The 21,734-nt window shown below is 55.0% G+C and overlaps 1 protein-coding gene across 4 annotated transcripts in view; it reads left to right on the top strand.

Annotated features, from left to right (window-relative positions):
• The first annotated feature begins 609 nt into the window (after positions 1-609).
• The window catches only part of PPFIA4 (PPFI scaffold protein A4), a 59,409-nt gene continuing 38,284 nt past the window's right edge, over positions 610-21,734 (top strand). For 3 of the 4 annotated variants that reach the window (XM_088180334.1, XM_088180333.1, XM_088180331.1), the window contains exon 1: positions 610-664. The gene's annotated coding sequence lies outside the window, so the exon portion shown is untranslated. Of the gene's footprint in view, positions 665-19,177; positions 19,357-21,734 lie in introns of those variants that run through there. The other variant, XM_088180332.1, reaches the window with a different exon arrangement.

Genomic DNA, 21,734 nt, shown 5'->3' with positions numbered 1-21,734 from the left:
TCATCCCCCCAGGGTTCAGAACTGAGCCTTGCAGGGTGAGGAGGAAGCTGTGGCAGGGGGTCACTGCCTGGCCCCATCGCTGCTCTCCACATGGTGGAGGGAACAGGGCACCCAGGGCTTGGGACACCCCGCAGCCCAGGTCTGCTCCTGCCTCCCTTCCTCTGGGTCTGGACAAGATCCCGGGGGAGTCCTGGCCCGATGGGGACTTTTAAGCCCCGAAGAGGTTCCTGCCCCCAGTAGAGTTCTCTGCCCATGCCAGGAGGATTCTTGTACCTTCCTCACAAGAGAGTTTCCTGCTCCCACAGGGGCATGTCTGCCCCACCTCAGAGTCTTCTGTCCTCCCGGGGAGATTCCTGCCCCCCAAGGAGGTTTTTGCCCTCAAGGAGAGCTCCCCTGGGGGAATTCCTGTCGCTCCTGAGTCTTTTAAGCCCCTCCATGGGGGGGTTCCTCCCCTTTCCAGGGGGATTCTGCCTCCATGGACGTTCCCGCCCCCGGGAGGACCCCCGGTCTCAGGTCCCACCCTGACCCCCGACCCCCCGACCCCGGGGGCGTGGTCTGTGGGGGCGTGGTCAGGGCGTGTCCAGGCGGGGACGGTGACGCAGTGGGCGGGGCAGGGCGGGGCGGCAGCGGCGGCAGCGGCGGCTTCCAGCGACTTCGGCGGGCGGTGAGTGCGGGTGGGGCCGCGCTGCCTACGGGGGATGCTCAGCCCCGAGCGGGGCCGCCTGGGGGGAGCTCTGCCCCCGTCACCCCCGTGGGGCTGCCCGAGAGGGGCTCAGCCTCCCCGGTGGGGCCAGACCCGGAGTGCTGTACCCGTATTGCCTCCCCTGGGGATGCTCTGCTGCCCCCCGAGAGGATGCTCGGCCCCCCTCCCCCCGTGGGGATGCTCAGCTCCCCCGGTGGGGCTGGACTCGGAGGCGTCTGCCCTTTTTGCCTCCTCCCGGGGATGCTCGGCTCTGTTCTCCCCCTCCCCCCCCCCCCCCCCCCCCCCCCCCCCACTGGGGATGATCCCCATTGCTCTCCGGGCGGGGCTGCAGTGGGGATGCTCAGCCTGCCGTGCCCCGGGGGATGCTCTGCCCCGAGGGGGTTTCATCTCCCACCCCTTGGAGGGGGTGTCTGAGTCAGGGTGTGCTGAGCTCCCCCGTTTCCCTTGGGTTGAGTCTGAGCTGGGGGTGTTATTCTCACCCTGAGCTGGGTTGGACGGGGGGGTGCTTCTCCATCCCCATGGGGTGTGCAGGCAGTGGGGTGAGGGGTGGGCACATCCCCCAGGCTGCATGGTATGGGGGGACAGGGAGGAGCAGTGATTCCTTAATGCAGGAGCGGGGGCCGTGATTTTCAGCTGGTCTCTGCCCCTGGCAGCCCCCCATATGCTCCCAAGCTGTCCCTTTGCATCCCCTCCCCCAGCTTCTACCTTACACTGAGGGGCGGGCAGGAATGCTGGTGAGCCTGGTCCTACCATGGCCTTCTCCGGCTCCTCTGATTTCCGAGCGCTGTCTTCTCCCGCCTTCCTCAGTGCTGCCTCCAGCCCTGGAGCATCCACCCAGTGCTGAGCTCTGTGTCAGCCCCACTGAGCATCTGCCTGGCTCCGAGCTCTGGTCTGGACTGGCTCGTGGGGATGCTGTTACACAGATGCTCCTGGAGCTCAGCACCAGGTAAATGCCTGTCAAGCTGGGCCAGGTCGGAACTGGGAGGATGCTCACGGACCTGGTTCAGCCTGAACATTGGCCTGTGTGCTCGGGGCCAAACCAGCAGAGCATCCGGGCAGCCTGACTAGCTCCAACTGTGCCCAAACTGGTTCCCATTCTCTGTTAGCTGGTGTCATCATTGCTGCTGCAAGCTGCCTCCAGACAGCACTATTTGCTCCTGAATAACCAGCCTTGAAGGGCTTGTTTATCCTCTAAATTGCATCATTAGAGCAGCAATTGGCTTAGGGAGCTGGGTTTTGTTAAAGCTGTGCAAACCCTTCTGGGGAGGCCCTGGTTTTGGCCAAGTCAGGGTTGGCAAAGTGTTCATTTTAGCTCGTTTGCCACCATCTGCTGGAAATTGGAATGAGGTTCTCCTGGTGGGTTTGATACCACCAAGCCACTGTGAGCAGGAGCTGGTCCAGATGCAAGTGTGAGCTAGAGTTTGGGACCTGGATGAATGTGCCTGTGTGGTTTGGGAGTTTCTTGATTGTGCTGCCCATGCAGCAGGAGATGGAAAATTGGTGTCTTTGTGTCTCTGATGGTCTGAGAGTCTCAGGTATCTGTGCTCTTGGGGCCATCATGGTGTGCTGCTCCCTGCATGTGCTGGCTGGGGAACAGCACTGATCTCTAGGGACTTCCCCCTGGCACCCTGTGGTGCTCAGGTGCCTTCTCAGCTTCAGTGCTTGTTCCTCCTGCAGCCCTTTCCCAGGAGGCTGTCTGGGACCAGTGTCACCAGCAGGAGGGCAAGGGTGCCTCTGAACTGGCAGGTTCCTGAGACACCAGTGGTGGGACTGATGGACAGATCCAGCTTTCTGGAGTGGCCAGTTTGGCAGATGTGGGATTAAACATGTCATCCCTGTGCAGCTTTGTGCCTTTGTGGTGAGCGAGTCTTGCTCTGCACCAGTGGCTTGGTCCAGCTGTGCTTGGCAGCAGCTCTAGTGCAGGTGTGGAGGGACTGGACACGCTGGAGATTTGGGTTCCTGCCTGCCTTAGCTGTCTCAGAAGACACCAGGGATAAAACCCCCGCTGAAACTCTTTTCATCTGGATCTTTGGAGGGACCTTTTTGCAAGTCTTGTCCTTTGGGGCACCTCCCACTGAGGGCTGGGAATGAGGACAAGGATGAGGAGGCTGAGTGAGTGTGAGTTGGTAGGTCCCACTGTGCTGGGAGAGGATGTGGGGGCCCTGAGTCAGTGCTGGGAAAGAGCCTGACACCGTGCTGGAGCTGGAAGTTCACACTGGAGCTGGGAGGGACATCCTTGGAGCGTCAGAGGGAGCTGAACTCAAACTGGGGCCAAACTGGGAATACCTCTGGAGGACTCCACTCTGGGCACATGGAAAGATGTTGACATGAGCGTCCACCCTCTGGCTGGGGAGTGCCATTTCAGGGTTTCCAGCAAAGCAGAAAGATACTGTATTCTTTTTCTAACCTTGAAACCTGCATTCACAATTAATTTCCTCCTAAAGAATGCTTTGGTGAGCCAGAGGTTTCCCAGATGGCTCCCAAAACTGAGCTGTGAGGTTTCTGAATATTAACTGGAGGAGAAAGCTTTTGGATTCATTGCCCAGCTTCCCTCCCAGAGAGGTGTGAATGACAGCACCCTCCTTAGGGATGATTTCTGGGATGTGCCAAGCACCAGGTGTGGGGTGACAGACCTGATCCAGGCTGAGGGCTCTGCCGTAGGCCCTGCAGGTGGGTCCAAGCCTTGGCCAGGCTCCTGGGGGATGTGGCTGGGAGTTTTTAGTGCTTAAAGGCCTCCTCTGTGAGCAGATGAAAGGCTTGGAGGTGGGTGCTTGTGTGGGTGTGCTCACACGGGCTGGCATTTGGGAGGGAGGAGGGAAACTATCACATGGAACAACTGCAGTGTTGGGGGACAGGTCTGCTTGGGCCCATCTGGAGCAGAAGTTGTGGAAAATGATTCAAAGCTCTTTGCTAAAAAAAGTTGTGCTGATATAATTGGATTTTATTTCTGTTTGTTGTGTGGTCAAGCAGGTTGAAACCCTTGTGGGGACAGGGTAAAAGCCTTGAGTTCATTTGTAGGGTGAGGATATACTGAGGAATCAAGCTGAGAAAGCTGGCACAGTTCAGTCTGGAGAAGAGGAGGTTCTGTGGAGATCCCACAGCCCCCTCCAGGGTGTGAAGGGGCTACAAGGAAGCTGGAGAGAGAGTCTGCATAAGCGAATGGAGTGACAGGACAAGAGGGCTCACACTGAAAGAAGAGAGATTTAGATTTGCTATTGGGAAGGAATTCCTCCCTGTGAGGGTGGTGAGGACCCGGCCCAGGATGCCCAGAGCAGCTGTGGCTGCCCCTGATTCCCTGGAAGTGTTCAAGGCCAGGTTGGACGGAGCTTGGAGCAACCTGGGATTAGCAGGAGGTGTCCCTGCCCAGGGCAGGGGGTTGGAATGAGCTGAGCTTTAAGGTCCCTTCCAGTTCAAGCCATGCTGTGATTCTGTGGTTTTATGAATGAAGTGGCTGCTCATCTCTCTCTCTCATTTTTGTGCAAAACTGTGCCTTGAGCAGCCTTGCTGTCCCTCAGCCCTAGGCAGCACTGGCAGGGCAGTGATTCCCATCCCAGAGGAGTATCTGGGAGCTGGTGTCAAACCTTCTCCAAAAGCCACTGGCGAGGAGGGGACTGACCCTGTGTCCTGCACGTTGCCCTTCCTTAGCTGAATCTTCACCCTGATGTTTTAAGCAGCTCGTGGTTCGCTGTCTCCAGTTCTGTAATCCTGCAGGACTGACAAGCCTGGAATTTATCTGAAATGCAGATTATTTTTTTTCTGCTCCTGGTTTTCAGTGCCTGCCACGCTTCTCTTAACAAGCGCGAGGAGGTGCCGGCTGGGTGGCTGCCTTTAATTGCATCCAAAAATTAAAAAAAGAAGAAAACAAGTGGCAGATGAGAGCTCGTTTCCCCATCCTCCTGTCCGTGTCGAGCGGTTTCCAGGAGAGGGCAGTTCTGGGGGGGGTTTTGCTGCATAGTGCGTCTTCCCTGCAGCTCCTGCCGTGCTGAGCCCCCCGTGCCGGTGGTCGCGGAGGCAGAGCCGTGCCAAGGAACGGGGAGGAACAGGGAACAGGGGGGAACAGGGGGCTCCTCCGTGGGGATGCGAGGCGCTTTCAGTGTGGCCGGGTGCTTTCAACAGCAGCGCGCAGGGGATGTGCGGCAGGGACGGACGGAAGGAAGGAGGCTCCTCCTGCCTGGATGCACATCCCGCCCTCCGGAGAGGGCAGCATCCCTCGCCAGGGCAGGGTAACACGGCAGGGATAACACGGGCCCCCTCCCGGAATTGCTGCCTGTGCGCCGGGTGCATGCATTTAAACTTAGCATTTCCACCCTTTCCTGGCGGAATTTTCTCTGCAGTTCCAGGTTTCCTCCTGGCCACGTCGTGATGTGATGTGCTGGGACAGGAAAAACGCTCTGCAGCCATAGGGTGCCTCGGGGATCCATAGCCCAGAGATAGGAGCTGGGCTGAACATGGGATGGCTGGAGCCTGGGAGAAGGGGATGTCTGGCCCCAGCCCAGCTCTCACCTTTCCAGAGTCTCATTAGTGCAGAGCATCCTCACATGGATTTTCTCCTGCCAAAGCCTGGCCTTTCTGGTCCCAGAATTTGGAAGGTGTTTATAGCCTCACTGTGGCATTAACACAGGTGTCATAAACCTGATCTCAGGCTCTTGATCCTGAGTTAAATAGGCTTGGTAGTGGTGCCTAGAACTGCTCCCCATGTAGACATTCCCAGTGCCAGGGGCTGCAGGCACAGAGGGGAAAGATGGGCTTGTACAAAATCCATAATCCACTTAATCTTCCCTGCAATTCAGTGTCTGGCAGCTGTAATTAAGTAGATCTGGGCTTCTTTCAAGCATCTCCTCCAAACTGTTTTCCAGGAAGGAGTCAAAAAATGTCCAGAGGTTATTTTTGGCTGTGGCTGATTTATTCACGCACTGATCAACCAGGAGAGGAGTTATTCTGGCCCCACACTGCCCCACATAACACGAAGTGCTGTGTGTAGGTGTGGTTTCCCTGGGAGACATTGGGGGATGATGCTCCTGTTTGCAGATGGAGCTCTCAGGAACCACCTTGAAAGCTCCATGAGCCCACTTGGGGTCCTCAAACAAGGCCAGAGCCAGGGGGCATGGGCTCTGTGCCCTCTCATCCTCTGTCCCTGGGGATAGACCTGAGCCCTGTGTCCTGAGGTGGTGGAAGTCTCTGTGCCTTCCTCCTCCATCCCAGGGAGTACCCAGCTTGGTTGGGGTCTCCTTGGTTGACACCTGGATTTGGGGAGTGCAGGGAGCTGTTTCAGGGCTCTTTTGGGCATGGTGTTGTTTCAAGGCTCAAGAAGGGCTGTGGTGCCTGGGATGATTTCTCTGCAGGATGTAGTGGCTCTGATGCTCCTGGAGTTTTCTCTCCTATGTTTGCTTTCCCTGGCATGCTGTGAAGCTGAGCTCCTGCTCTTGGGAAGGGGTGGTAGGAGTGAAGTGTGAGGGTGGCACAGCCAAATCCTGCTTTTCTCCTGTATCTGCAGCAGGGAATGTTTCCCTGGGGCATTCTGGTGTGGCCACAGCTGGTTTCTGGCCATGACTGGGATCTGCCAGGGTGGGAATCACTGGGAAATAGTGCTGCTGGAGCCTTTGCCATCCCAGCGTGCTGGTGACATGTCTCCCACCTGGCTGAGGATGGAATCACTGTTGGCTGTGTCCCTGTGCAGGGATGCTGGAAGCAGCAGAGATTCCATCCCTCTAGGTTGCTGTGGGCCTGGAGCGTCAGTGGAAGCAATGTCCAGCCTGGATGGGCAAAGGGGAGCCGATCCCCAAAACTCCTCCAGCCAGGGCTGTGTCTGCCAGCAATTTGGGCTAAGGCAGGCTGGGGAGGGGTGAGAAGGCCATGTAGGGGTAGAGAAGTTGCAAACTGAAGCCTCTGAAGGATCCATGGGGGTGTTGACCAACCCAAATTTTCGGGTTTTGCTGCTTGGAAAACCTGTCTGTGCTAGAGAGTGGATGGGTGGAAGTTCTGGGGATTCCCATGTGCCTGTGGAGAGCTGCTGTCCGTGTTCCTCCCAGCATCACAGCATCTGGAAGCAGATGTGCCTTTACTGGGACATGGGATGGAGTCTCAGGTCACTGCCAGTGAGAACCTCCTCTCAGAACTCTTTCAGGGGCTTGGGCTCTCCATGCACCATGTGCTCAATAACACAGCTTTACTAATTTTTTAACTCATCACGTTTTAATTAGAGCCAGAAGGCTCATCTCTCCTGACCTGAGCTGTCTTTCTTTTGATCCCAGATCCAGAAAGGGTTTGCTTTGCTGCTATCTGTCTGACATCCAGATGTGCCACCCAGAGAGCAGCTTGTGTTTGATAGAGAGAGAATCTTCTCCCTAGCATCAAAACCTGGATGATAATCACTCAATTAGAGCCAACACTTTGGGCTACCATATTAAAAAAAGAGCATTTTTTCCTGCTTTTGATCATCTGCTTCTAGTTAGTTTAGTTAGCAGACTTTAACAGTGGCCATTTTTGGAGTTGGCAGCCAGAGCGTCCCTGAAAGCAGAAACGGCTTTTGTTACATGTGTCCTTCATGTTTATAGAGAAATCTTGACTCCTAAACTGAGGCTGCCATGAGCCCCAGCACTGCTGATCAGTGCCTGGCTCTCTGGGAGTGCTGGTGTCGCTTTCAAATCACACGTTGTCAATAAATCTCATTCCGAGTGCCCTGCAGCAAATGGCATCAGCCTGCATGGGGAGAGCTCTCCCACACGTCCTCCTGCTGCCTAAAAATACCAATGCTTGAATTCTCCAATGACTTGGCTATTGCACAGCCTCCATTCCTGCCTGAGATGCTGCTCATGGCTGGTGCAGGACATCTGCTGCACTCCCAAGGTTCACACTCTGCCCTCCAGATCTGGCCTCTAGGTAACACAGCAGCTGCATCACTTTGGGGGTAACTGAACATTTATTACCTTTACTCTCTGTGCTGTGAGGTGTGTTCATAATCAGGGCTGTGGGGTCCAGGAGAGAAATGATGGCATCTTCTCTGGTGGCCACTGAGGGCCCATCTCATTGAGGAAAGGATGAGTTTTGGGGATTTAATGTAGAATCAAGGAAAATACCCTCAAAACCCTCTGTTAACTCTGTGTGTGTGTGTCCTGGGAGTCTGTTCCATCCTCTTTGTAAATACACAATTTACCTTTTCACATCTGGCTTTGAGATGTGGGATACAGAAAAGGTGGCAATTGTTTTGCTTTGAGAGCTAAGTCTCTTGAGTGGGTGAATGCAGAGCGCTTGCTGGTGTTTCCAGTTCACACAGGGCACTGGGCAGACTGGTGTGCAGGCAGCAGGCTCTTGTCTCCAGCAGCTTTCAGCCTCCTGACGCCACTGGCTTGTGGTAGAGCAGGGAGAGCTCATCACTTGAACTATGAATGAAGCCAAGGGCTGATGTCACATCCTGTGATCTTGGGGGGACAGTGACAAACTGGCTCTGTGGCACCGACAGGGATTCAGGAGCAGAGCTGGGTGTGACGGATGTGCAAACTGAAGTTCAGCACAGCTGGGAGGTGCTGAGCTGTAAAACAGGAGTGATGCTCTAAAGGGATATGTTTCTATAGGAGACCTTGGATTGAAGGTATTTGGATTTTCCTGTCTCCATCTCCATATGATTGCCATCTTTGCTGCTGGGAAGTTCATGAGAGGGCTGGAATGTGGCAGTGTAGGAGCAAGGGCTTGAGGAACACACTCACAAGGCTGGCTGCCCCCTGGGAGGCCTACACCCTGCTGCAACATGGTCAGGCCATGGACACAAGCACTGATAGTTCCCTCAAAGAAAATGATGTTTATTTTCAAGGCTGGAAAGGTGAGGAAACCAGTCACCAGCCCCACCAGCTGGCAGACACTGGCTGCTTGATTTCCCCCTTTGCCCACTGCAACTCGAAGGAAATCCAACCACTGGAGATGTCAGGGAGGGGCTGTCACTTCCCTGGCCTGGGGACTAATGTATGACCCATCAGAAAGAGCACCCTGCTCTGTCAGACCAAGGTGTGTCAGGTCCTCCATCAGTCAGTACCTGGACTTTCTCCTTCCAAGGACTCGACTCCTCATGGTCTGCCCTGGGGTGGGGAAGGGAGCAGAAGGATCTTCCCAGGCTGTTGCCTGCACCTGGAACTTTATCTCTTTTCTCTTGGTGCAGGTGGAGAGTGCACGCCAGGAGAGTGACATTGGTCAGCTCCTGTGTGATCACTTGTGAGCTGGGCATTTCTATGAGTGTGGTCTCCCAAAAGTGTGAGAATTTGCAGGATTTATCCCCAAATCATAGAATCAAAGAGTCATAGAATCATTAAGGTTGGAAAAGACTTCCAAGATCATCAAGTCCAACTTTTGACTTAATACCACCATGGCCACTACACCATGATCAGAAGCTGCTTATAAACACCCAGTTTAACTAGTCTCTGGGGCAGCTGGGACCTTTGTGGTTTCCTTTTGCCTCTGTCTACCCCCCCGGCATGAACTGAGGCTGATCACTCTGATGCAGCTGCTGAGTGCACTTGGTGGTACCCAAAACTTCTGTAAATATGAGAGGACTTACAGGCCCAGGACAAGTACTGATGGCACCAGTAACCAGAGCAGGCTGGCAGGGAAGAGTTGGTCCAGACTGGTGGTGGGAGTAGGATGCAGAAGGTGATGGTGGCTACTGGGATGGCTTTACTGCCTCTGTATTCTCCTCTAAAGGTGATGGTCTGGGTTTGGAAAAATCCAACCTCTGTGCAGGCACAGCTCCCAACTCCCTGCTGCCCTCGACCTTACTCTGGCAGTAAATGTGTGAGGTTTGACTCTCACTTTTTGCTTCCCAAAAAGTGAATCCTGTCAGAATCGGAGGACTCTGATCACTGTGTCGGTGTGAACGTGGGCCAGAGCAAGGCTGGGGTGGGGGAGCGGGGCCGTGTCCGGGGCTCCAGTCATGTGTCCCCAGACGCAGCTTTTGGGAGGCGTTGGAGGGAGATGCCAAGAGAGGAGGATTCCTCGGGGAATGCGAGTGGCTGCTGCCGCAGAATTCCTGGCGCAGCAGCTGGGGCAGGGCCGGAGGGATGGATCCCCGGCATGGGAGCAGGGCCGGAGGGATGGATCCCCGGGATGGGAGCAGGGCCGGAGGGATGGATCCCCGGCATGGGAGCAGGGCCGGAGGGATGGATCCCCGGCATGGGAGCAGGGCCGGAGGAAAGGATCCCCGGGATGGGAGCAGGGCCGGAGGAATGGATCCCCGGCATGGGAGCAGGGCCGGAGGAATGGATCCCCGGGATGGGAGCAGGGCCGGAGGAAAGGATCCCCGGGATGGGAGCAGGGCCGGAGGAATGGATCCCCGGGATGGGAGCAGGGCCAGCGCGGCTCCGGCCCGGGCTGCCGGCAGGGATGGAGCTGTCGCGGCTGTGAGCGGGAGCGGGCGGGCTCGCAGTGCTGCGTGACAGTGACCGTGATAGCGACAGTGACCGTGACAGTGACAGTGACACGGCCCCGACACTCCCCTCCCTCCCGGCAGCGCCGGGGCCGTGCGAGGCCGCGGCCGCCCCGGCTCGGGCGGTCTCGGGGTCTCACAGGGATGGGTGGGTTTCCCCCCCGCCCCGGGTGGTGCCAGCTGCTTTTCCACTCGGGATTCTGGCCGCTGCATTCCCGGCCGTGCTGCTGCTGCTGCTGCTGCAGGTACCCCGGGGAAACTGGAGCGTCCCTGTCCCTGTCCCTCCCTGTCCCTGTCCCTCTCCTCGAGCGGGCACAGCAGGGACGGCGTGGAAGGGGTGACAGGAGGGCGGGATCAGCGCCTCTGGAAGGATGTTCCAAAATCCGGGCGCATTTACCTATGTCTCTTTGGGACTTGCTCCTCGGGGGTTAGGGATATCCCAGGGCTGCTGTCACCTGCAGTGCTATCACCCTCCTGAAGGGCATGGCCTCTCAGGATCCCAAATTCCTCACAGGTAACCGAGGCACAGCTCTGGAGGTCAGCCCACCCCTGGAGTCACCAGCGTGGCTTTCAGAGCTATTCTCAGATGGTTGCTCCCCCATTTGTTCTCTGTCTGTTCAGCTTCCCCCATCATATATTCCTGTTCTCATCATTCATTATTTCTCTCCAGGTGAAGGCTTTTTAATAACAGCTCACATTTCAGCCATTTTTTAATAATTTCCTTTCTTCTACTCCAATTTTCATCTTCTTCATAACTAGGAAGCCTTTCTTTGTCCGTGGCCAGATGGGAGGTGTCTGTTACTGCCTCTGTTATCATATTCCAGGAGGTTTGATCGGGTTAATGAAAATCTTTCTGGTTTTTTTGTGTGTCGCTTCCACTCCCATCTTCTTTTGCCTGGTTTCTTAAGGAAATTAAACCAAAAGCCTTTGTTGCACCTTGGCCTTTTCTCTCCCCCTGCTTGCTCTTGATTGTGTTGGTCTCTGATGGGGTGGAGAACTTGGAATGCTCAAAGGTTTGTGATGGCTGTTGGAGAAGACAGAACCAGGGGACACCCTGGAGGGACGTGGGGTATGGGGCCAGTGGTGCAGGGCTGGGGCTCATTGCCCAGAGAACAGGGCTGTGAATGCCACCAGGAATATCAGGGACAGCAGGGCTGTATCCCCCCAGCCCATGAACTGGGATAGCAAGCCACAGCACTGGTATTTGTGATGCATAGCTGCTTTTCCTGAGCTCAGGAAGGGATCCAGAGGAGGATCCAGCCTCACAAATGCAGGGTTAGCCTGGGATTTGGGAGGCTTGGGCTCTGTTTGCAGGTGCAGACTCACATGTAGCTGTGCTCGAGGGCTTTTCCTGCAGCAGCAGGAGCTGCAGCTGCTTTAAGCTGATCTCCTGGAGTGTAAACTGCAGTGACAGGGGAGCCAGAGGAGATTTTCTGCTCCGGCCCGTGCTACAGCAGGGAGAGGCAGTAGAGCTTTCCCAGTGGCTGCTGCAAAATCTGGTTCCTTTGATAGTAATGTGGGGATTGTAGCAGTGCTGGCGAGGAAAATCTTGGGGGTCCTGGGTGAAGCACAATGTGGAGTCAGGATCTCGAGTGTGTCAGTGGAAAAGGACCAAGGTGCTTCCTGGGGTGTCCTTGGAACTTGCTACCCTTTGCAGCAAGAGATGGGGCACCTCTTGAGTGTGTCCCCTCGTGTCCCAGCCCAGCCTGGGGAGAGGGATCACCCCTTCCAGCTCAGAATATTCTGTGAGTCTGTGCCAGGATGGGGAGGAGAGTTTGCTGGGAATTTGTGCAGCCTGGAGATGCCCTACCCACACCTTACAGTGAGGGAGCAACGTGTCTGCCTGGCAGTTCAGCTGGGACTTCCCTCCTGTGCAGATGTGCCTGCTCCTTGGCACCAGATCTGCCCTAGAGCTGCACTCTGAAGGCTTTCCCCTTCCTTGGCTTTGCATTTACCTCTGGTGTTTATTTTGGCAGCCTGTTCTGCTGATTTCTCTTCAACAAGCATCCCTCAGGCTTGGGGCCTGGCTGAGCCCCAGGCCCTTACCCAGTCCCACTGCTGGAGGAGATTGGACTTGCCATTCCCACCTCTTGGTCCCTGTTCCCTGCCTCATCCCACCTCCCTTGTGAGGAGCTTACTGGGGTGACACCCAGCACAAGGGCACTTGTAGTCTGGCAGTGGGTCCTCACCAGGTCCCCACAGGGTCCGTTCTGCTGGGAGATCCCCAGACTTGTGATCCCGTTGGAGAGAGATGCACAGAGGCGGCTCCGTGTCCCAGCTCATCCCGTGTCCTTTTCACTTGGCTTGTGTTCTGCTGCATGCAAAGGCCTGCTGGGAAGACAGGGCTGTGGTCACATATGATGCAACTCTTTGGGTGTGGTTTGGAGCGAGGTTTCCTGTCCAGCTGTGAGAGACACCTGGATAAATGGAGGAGAGGGGCTTGGCAGTGGCCCCTGCCTGTATGGGTGCTTGCGTGGTTCCTCTTTCCAGGAAGCATTGCGGGCTTCCTTTGTTCTCTCCAGCCTTTCCTGTGATGGTGGTGAGTTAGGCTCTGTAATTGAGGAGATCTGAATAATCCACTGAGGAAGCTGCTAATTCAAAGATATGTCTGTAATAATTAAATCATTATCTGGAGGGAAGAGAAAGCAGATACCAAAACGGGGCTAATTAAAATCCAAGCCCAGGATGACTTGGGCTTTGGGCCAGAGCAGAGCAGAGTCTGTTGGGGATGTTTTCATGTGTAATTGCTTTTCAGAACATCAGTCCCCACCAGCAAACCCATCTGTTTTGCCTCAGGAGACTTGGATTGACCCAGAAACCCTCTTGCCTTGCCCTGTCCCATGTTCCCTAGACCAGATACAGCTGGAGCAGGCCACATACTTTGCAAAGGGCAGAGGAGATGGTGGGACCCAGTTTGGGAGGGTGGTTCTTGAGCTTCAGTAACTAGATTCCACCTGGAATCTCTGGATCTCGTTTCAGCCATCAGAACTGGCTGATGCTCTTCAGAAATCCCTGAGAGCAAGGAGCAAGTTGGGCTTGGATCCATCCCTGCTCTATGCCTGGAAGGATTTGGACATGCAAAGGTGCCAAAGGGACCAGTGCCTGGGAGGAAGGTGGCTTTGGCTGTAGGGAGAGATGAATCCTGTTCAGGTTCACTCCATAGCTGGGGTGGGGACACCCTGGAGAGGCTGTATGGCCTGTAAGGATGCAGAGCACTGCTGAATGTGAGCCCTGGAGCTCCCTATCAGCTCTGAGTAGGTCCAGGCAAGTGAAGGTGGCTCTGGAAGGTTAAACTGAGCTGAAAGATGGTGACCAACAACTGTGGTTGTGATGTTGGAGGGGAGAAAGGGCCTTTGTACAGCACCTCATGCTGTGCCATGAGGGTAGGAGAGCTGCAGGGTGGGTGTTAATGTACATTCCCAGAGCTTCTGGGAATTACTGCTTTGCTTATCAAGCCCGGAGCCCATCACCTTCTTCAGAGTCACCACATTTTCAGGGTCCAGCATGTTCTTCAGCAGGGCCAAGCACTTTGCAAAGGGCATGGCACAAAAATCCCACCTCCAGTTACATACTATTTGGATGCAGGATAAATTCCATCCTTCTGAGTGCCTGCACTGGGTGCATTCCTGCACCAAGGAGGTGTTGCTGCTGTGTCTGCATGGGCTGAAGGTCTCTTGTGGTTGTGGCAAGGTGGAATCCAGCAGCAATCATCACTCAGATGAGCTGGCCTGGAATCACTTTATTTCATCAGGGAAGCGATTGTAGCTGTCCAAACCAGGCACCTTCCAGAGCTGGTGAAGATAAATTGGTGCATTTACCCGGAGGATACAAGGTCAGGGAGCTCTATCTATCAGGTTCACATGTGAGCATCACTCAGTGAATGTCCCCACATCAGCATGACAGGTGAAGGTCACCTCAGGTGGGCTGGTGCCTGCAGGCAGCTCTGAACTTGGGGAGGTAGGAGGAGGGCACAGGAGGCTGGGCAGGAGCCACTTCTGCTCGGGTGAGCATCCCACCAGTCATGACATGTGCTGGGTTTTCTGCCTCTGCTGCCCTGCAGGGGCTGCAGCTCTGCAGCAGCACAGCTGGCAGTGCTGGGTACTGGGGCTCAGGGATGGCCTGAACCCTCTGCCTCGTCCAGTGCTGCAGAGCTGGGCTCTGCCTGCTCCCACATCTGCAGGAACAGACCTTGGGGGGTTCACAGGGCCCAAAACTGTGTTGTAAAAGAGCCAAAAATGTAAAGCAGTCTGCAGAAATGGTCACTAAACGCTCTGGAAAGCGTTGGCTCAGCTGCTGTGCTTGGGTCATGTGTGGAGAGAGATTTCCAGCCCCAGACGAGTCTTTTTGCCATGTGAGCTTTGGCTTTTTATAGAGAGCACACACCATCCTCAGCTCAGGCAGCAGATGTTTTCCAAGGCATTGGGATAGCCCCTTTCCTTCATTCCTCCCCAAGGGAGTTTAAGGTGTCCCGGCCCCTACATTTTTGAGTGTCCACAGGAGCAAACAGGAGGACCAGGTAAGAAACCACTGCACCAGCAACTCTTCCCACCAGTGCACCAGTGTAATTAGCCACATTTAATTCCTTTGAAAGCCTGCTGAGCTGCAGATATGTCCCTCCTCTCCTGGTGATGTCTCATGGATTGGCTAAATCCTTTTCTAACCTTCTGGAGTGGTTCAGGGGATTGTTCCTGGTGGTAGGCTGGACAGGGCTTGGAGCAACCTGGGATATTGGAAGGTGTCCCTTGGCAAGGGGTGGAATAGGGTAGTCTTAAAGGTCCCTTCCAACCCAAACAAGTCTGGGATCCTGTGAACTCAGCATATGCAGGAGTCCCCAGATTACTGGGAGTGGCAGACTGCTGTTCCCAGGGGTTTGGGCCAAGGGTGAAACGGGTTCAGTGTTTTTGGGTGCTCTTTGGGGGTGATGGACAGAAGCAGGGGTCAGGCTCGATATGCCATGGTTGGGGCTCCCCCTTGGGTGAGCTGGAAACCTGTGGGTAGCACAGTGAGGATAAGGGCAGAGCTCCTGGAGCTCCTGTGCCAGGCAGGGCTGTGCCTGGGGACACCGAGGATGCATGGAGCTGACATTCTGAGAGCGACCAAGTTAGAAACTGAGTTGAGCTAATGCCCAGTGCTGGATTTTGAGATGCTACATACCCAGATTAGAGTTCTGCTGCCATGGGGGAGGGCTGCCACCCCTCTGCAAACCACCACACTCCCTACACTTTCTGGAGCAATTTGGTGTTGCTTCCCTCAATTTGAAGCTTTCTCTGTTTTCTTCAATCCTCAAATGAGGGGAGCAGTGGTGGTACATGGTGTTTCCTCTGGTCCCTCTGCTCATGCCATGCTGGGTGAAGCCCTCAGGGGCTCTGCTTAGAGCTCCCTGATGGATCCAACACATTTGTCACATTCATGCAAACCTTGATTTATTCTTCCTGATCTTTTTCAGTACTTGGGATTTCTGGAGGGAACTGAACTTTTATATGCTTTGTATCTTCCTTGTGGCCTATATCCAGAAGGAATGAGCTCCAGATGGAGTTTTTCCATGGCAGGCTATTTTTGAGGTGCTTTCTGTGGTTCCTCTGATGCTTAATAAGGGTTGAGCTAATCCCACAATTCTCCTAAAGAGGAACAACTTGGATTTCCCTTCTAAAGCACAGTACCTCCAGGCCCTCTGCTTCACTGATGTGGTGAGTGGGCACATCCTCCCCTGCCTCAGGATTTGGGATGTGCAGGGCAGAGACTCCACCAGAAAGTCCTTCTTGCATGAAACAAGGCTTAAAAGGCCAGACAGGAGTAGGATGAGTCCTTCCTGCAGCACTGTGGCTTTGGCTATGCCAGGTGTACTGAGTGTGCCGGGTGTGCGAGTGTGCCAGGTGGGCTTTGGCTGGGGCTCATTTTGGGCGCTCACTTTTCACCTGAAGGGTGTGGGTTGAAGATGTGACCCTGCTCCATGTGGATTTAGACAGAGCAGACAGGGCTGCCTGAGCCTTGCCCCCAGCCCCCCTGCAATGTCACTGTCCTCAGCTGTTCCCACACGGCTGCTCCTGCCACGTCCTGTGGCTGTCAGGGATGAGGAGTGTCAGGAGCTGACACTGCCCTGGGCCCTGCACAAGGGCACACTGCCATGGGCACCATGGGAATGGCACCAGGATCATACTAGCCTGGACTGGGGGTACACGGGGCTGCTCGTCTCCATCTCTGCCTGCTCCTTGGTGGAATTCACCCACCCCTTCCAGACCAGTGGGGGACAGCCAAGGTGCCAGAGGAGCCCAGCTTGGCAAGGCAGGGCTGTGGTTGTCCGTGGTGTGAGGGTGCTTGGGAGGAAGAGCAGCTTTCAGTCAGGAAGGGATTTAACCCCATGGTTCTGCCTTGTCCTACATGGAGCTGAGCACCCACATGTCTTAATAGGGGAGGAGATGCTTGTGGTAAATCCTGTGAGGTTTCCTTGCCAGCCTTTGCAGAGCTGTACTGGTGCTGGATCTGCTCATCTTCAAAGCCTGAGTGTCCAGAACTGAAAATCCCACTGATGTCCCACTGCCCACCACTGTGTCTGGGCAAAAGCTCTTTAGGAACTAGCTGTGCTATCAGCAAAGGGATTAAGTAATTGCTGAAGTCCCTTAGCACAGTCAAGGAACAACAGAAGGGATGAAAATAAGGGGGAATCTTCCCCAGCCTCCATCACCTGAGTTACTGAAACCATCCCAGTTACCTCTGGTTGGGGTCGGCCAGTGCCCAAGCCATGATGTCACCACTCTTCTGGAACAGGAACAACTAAAACCTTCTGTGCTTTGGGAGGATGGAGGAAAGGGGAGCCTTACCTGGATTGTCTGCGGGTGGGATGGGGAGCACAAGGGGAACTTGGGGCACAATCTCGCTGCTGTTGTCTCTATGTGCTGGGTTGGTTAGTGGTGAATTGCTGAACTCTAGAGGCCTCCCCAGGGCCAGGGTCATGCTCCAGGACATTGGTGTTCCCTTGCAGGTTGTGGTGCCTGCAAAACTCCGAAGTGTGATGCAGGGATGTGTTCCTGAGCCTGCTGTGGCCCAGCCTGAAGCCAGCAGCACTGGCCACATCTCTGCTCTGTCCACTGTGGCTCTGAACACCCTCTAACACTTCCCAGATTTCACGGGAAGTCCCATTTGCCTCTTCCCTGACTTCAGACTCCCTCCCTGGGCTTTTCCTCAACCCCACTCTTAATTTAGAATCTAGTGAAGGATGGTTGGCCAGGATGGCCAGGGCTTGAAGCATCCTAGTCTCATGGAAGATGTCCCTGCCCATGGCAGGGGGTAGAACCGGTTGAGCTTTCAAGGTCCTTTCCAAAGCAAAGGGACACAGTGCCTGGCAGGAAGGCAGGGTTCACCACATGGTTCTGTGGTGGCAGAATGCTGGAGACATGCCCGAGCAGGACAGGGACACTTTGGGCCCTGAGGCGCTCACTGAGCCATTTTCCCTCTCCAGCAGCCATGGAGTTGGTGGCCGAATTTTACACTGGGAGCTGGGCAGATGTGCAGCTGATGTGTGGGAATGGTTATCACTGCTGGGGCTGTGGCAGGGGGGGTCGGCTGAGGGTGTGGAAGAGATTCCAGTGGGATGGGTGGTGCAGGGGGAACCCTGGATCTTGGGCAGACCAGGCTGGAAGCTCCTCAGGTGCACGTGGGGTTTGCCCGGGGTTTCTCTACAAGCAGCAGCCTCCCCTGAGCCCTGGGCTTGGCATGGGCTGCTGTGGGTGCCAGGGCCCGGGTGAGTGAGAGGCACCTCTGCAGCATTTGGCAGGGCTCGGGTGCACCCGTGGCACAGATTTCCTCAGCCCCCCTTGGAGCTGGTGACTCTTCCCTCGTCGCTGAATAAATTAACACAAGTGCTCACAGGGTGTGACTAAAGCAGGGCAGGCGCTGGTTTGGCAGCGAGGGGGAGGCCCCCAGCTCCAGCCCAGCAGGCTCCCAGATGAGATAACTCCTCAGCAGAAGTGCCATGGGGGCGGGAGGGATGTACCCATGGCAAAGCCTCGAGTGAAATCATGGAAAATCACCAGCCATTCCTCTGTGCCTCAGCAAGGATTGAAGTTGTGCCCTGCTCGTGGGGAAACTGAGGCACAAAGCCTCACTTTCCCAAAGGTAAGGGAACTTTGCAGTGATACCCCTGCTGTGACAAGCACAGGATTTTCTCCCAATGGTTGTGGATCACTTCCCTGTGCCTTGTTCCCTGTCAGGGGAGTCTGCATCCACCTTGGGCTGGAAACCAGCCCAGTTGCTGGGATGGATCCCAGTGCTACCTTCCCTGGCAGAGTCACCCAGGGGCTGGTTCACCTGCTGCTTCTGTAGGGATTGCATTTCCTTCTGCTGCTGTTCAAAGTAACCATCCTTGAGAGAGAAATCAAAGACTCTCAATACCTCAACATGAGGAAGGACTTCTTTCCATGGAGGAGGGCAGAGCACCAGAACAGCTGCCTGGGGAGGGCGTGGAGCTTCCCTCTCTGGAGGCATTCCAAACTCACCTGCATGTGTCCCTTTGTCATCTGCTTGGGGTTTTACCCTGCTTTGAGAGGGCATTGGGCTAGATGATCTTCAGAGGTCCCTTCCAACCCCCACTATTCTGAGCTTCTGGGACTCTGTGACTTCAGGCTAACAGAGAAAAAGACAGGGGGTTTGGTTCGAAGTTATGGAACAAAAGGATGGATGAACCATGTGTACACACAGCAGAAAAGCAACTGGAAAAGGAAATGGCTGTAACCAGAATTGTGCCTTTTGTGTGTTTGTTTGGTGGCTGCTGAAACCCCTCCTTGTGCCTGTGGATGGATCTGAGTGCATACCACATCCTGTAAGAGGGATGTGAGCTTGGTTTCATGGATCAGGTGCATCCATCTCCTCTCTTCCAGGGCACATGGTGGTTTTCCAACCTCTCATGCACCAAAGGAATTGGGATTTCCCCAGGATTTCCACAGTCCGGGGTTTCAGTGATGCTGCTGAGTGCAGGACTGGAGTGGGGTATGATTACAGGATTTCGGGGTTTAGTTTGTGTTTTTGCTGGTTCAGGTGAACACCTCATGCCAACTGGGGCAGCTGTGCCACAGAGTGAAATCCAGCTCATGTTCCAGCAATCACATTCCCCTGCTCCTCCAGAGCACTCCCTGTGCTTCCACACGGACTCCTGGGATACTCAGGGCTTCAGCAGCATCCTCAGACCTATGGTCATCTCTCCTCCCAGCGGTGTCTTTGGCTGTTGCAGACCCAGAGATGAAGTCTCAAGGTGAGCCTGGGCTTGCTAAATCTCTTGGCCAGGCTTGGGGATCCCACTTGTCAGAGGGATCATCCAGGCTGAAGGCCCTCCAAGGTCCATTTCTGTCTGTCACATCACCCCGAAGTGCAAGGGCAGGAGGTTGGTGTGGCTTTACCCTGGCAGTTCTGTCCCTGCCACATTCCTCCTTGGAATATCCTGAGGTCCCACCTTTCTCTGGGGTCAGGGCAGGACAGGTGGCCCACTTTGGAAACAGGGAAACTGAGTCAGGATCCCCACAGCACATCCCAGGGTGACAGAGTCCTGTAGATTCCTGTAGATGTCTGTGTGACCCCGTTTGGGTGCCAGCCCTGGGGGGTTCAGCTCCATCCTCCCCCCCCAGGGCCCAGAGCAGATTTCAGCTCATTGTCTGACAAGGTTTTGCTGAGGAACAATTGTGTCTCTGCACAATGAGGAGCAGGTGGCTGTCTGAAAATACCCTCTGGAAGTGGTGTGTAATGCCTCCCCTCCCACTGGGAAGTATAAATACCAGTGCAGTGCTAGCGTTCACTGCTCCCTGCAAAGAAACTGTCAGATCTGGACATTTTTCCTCGCAGATTCTCCTCTGGTTTAGCAACTTGGAGTGAGCAAGGGTTGAGGTGAGAACTGCTTCATGGGATTGGAGCCAGTGTTTGGGGAAGAAGTGTGTTCTGTAAAGTAAGATATTGGGAGTAGTTGCCTTTGATTGCTTGCAGTGTGCCCTGTCCTCACCCTTTGGGCACCCAGGGCTTCCCAACACCTGAGACAGCCTCAAAGCCTGGAGAGCTGCCCAAATGTCCTGTTCTGCCACTGCTGCATCTCCAACAAGGGACAAGGGGACCCCAGGAGACCTCCCAGACCTGGATGAGAGAGGAGGCACCGCTGCATCTTTTCTCAGGTCTCCACCACATTCCCAGCCCCCATCTCAGCAAATCCATCTCACCTTTTGGAATGGGAATCCAATCCTTTGCTGCTAAAAACTGGCACCTTATTTCCAGCCAGAATGCCTCATTTCCCTTGTTATCCCTGGGTGTCCTGGCCACGGGCAGTCCCTGGCACCAGGCAGGGACCATCTGTGCAGTTCCCTGCTGGCGGCGGGGCAGCGTTAGGGAATGTGGGAGCACTGTCACCATATGGGCCCCACGGAGAACTGCATCTTCCTTGTCCCTCCCAGAGGTATGGAGATGCCAAGAGGCCACAGTGTATCCTGGGAATATATGAGGGCACTTGGGAGAAAAGCTGGCATGAGGCAGTGTCTGTTGATTGGTTTTCTTCATGACAAGAAGCTTTTGCCCCAAGTATCACCCAGGATGGAGAAGTCAGGATGCTTCACCTCACAACAGGACTGCTCCTATCCAGGCTTGTAAAACTCTAAGAAACCTGTGAAGTGTGTGGAAAGGGGTCTGTGCCTGGGCACAGGGATAGAAGGAGGGAAGGCAGGATGGAGAGGGGCCCTTGGAGGCTGTGGGACTGTCCAGAGGGATCCAGGTAGCTCCTGGCACATGTGGAACTCAGCTGGACATTGTTTTGGACATTGTAGCATGAACAGCACCTCTCCTGAGGTCTCAGGGCACCTGGGAGGGGAAATCCCAGCCCATGACCCACAGGAGCATGTGGTAAAGGCTGCTCCAAGACTTGCAGCAGGCGAACATTCCAGGTCCAACACTTGAATCAGTGATTTCTACTGTCAAGCCAGGGCTCTTCAGCATCCCCTTTGTCTTGTGTGCAAAATAATCTCCCTTTTCCTAACCTTTAATTACCACATCTCTCACTGAGGGTAGGAGAGATGGTGGCTTGGTAAAGATGGTGAGGATGTTCCCACTCTGCTGTCCCACTGCTCAGCAGGTCACTGCTGACCTTCCCTGGGGTAGGATTGGTGGCTCAACATGTCCTGGCTGCTTCCAAGTGGTGTCTGACTTCAGTGAGTTGGGCAGGACTTGTGCTGGGATGTGACTCTGTCTGCACGGGCAGTGTTTGGGATGAGCTTGCTGGGAATGCCAGGATACATTTGCAGCCTGTCCTGGAGTCACGTTTAATGCAGTATCATGCATTAAAAGAGTTCCTGAAAGGTAAAACTAACAGCAAAAGGACATCAGACTCTGGTCCCTCCTGGATCTGGCAGGGAGGGGTCAGTGAGGGAGATCACTGTGGGTGCTGCACCCCGAGTTTGGCCAGCGGGATGGAGGGGAGGCTGTTCCTGTGCCAGGGAACTGGGAGTGAGGGGTGCTGGTGTGGGCTCTGCCACCCCAACTCTGCGCTTCCGAGGCCAAGCTGGGCAGCTGAGGAGGATTTTCCAGGAGCAGAAAAGATCAGAGTGACGTTTTTATGGGATGATCAATCTCTGAGATTGTTGCCTCCAAGGAGTGCGTTAA

Source organism: Sturnus vulgaris, chromosome 29 (genome assembly GCF_052056855.1).
Source record: "Sturnus vulgaris isolate bStuVul1 chromosome 29, bStuVul1.hap1, whole genome shotgun sequence".
In the NCBI taxonomy this organism is placed as follows: Eukaryota; Metazoa; Chordata; class Aves; order Passeriformes; family Sturnidae; genus Sturnus; species Sturnus vulgaris.
This window is presented reverse-complemented; position numbering and strand designations above follow the sequence as displayed.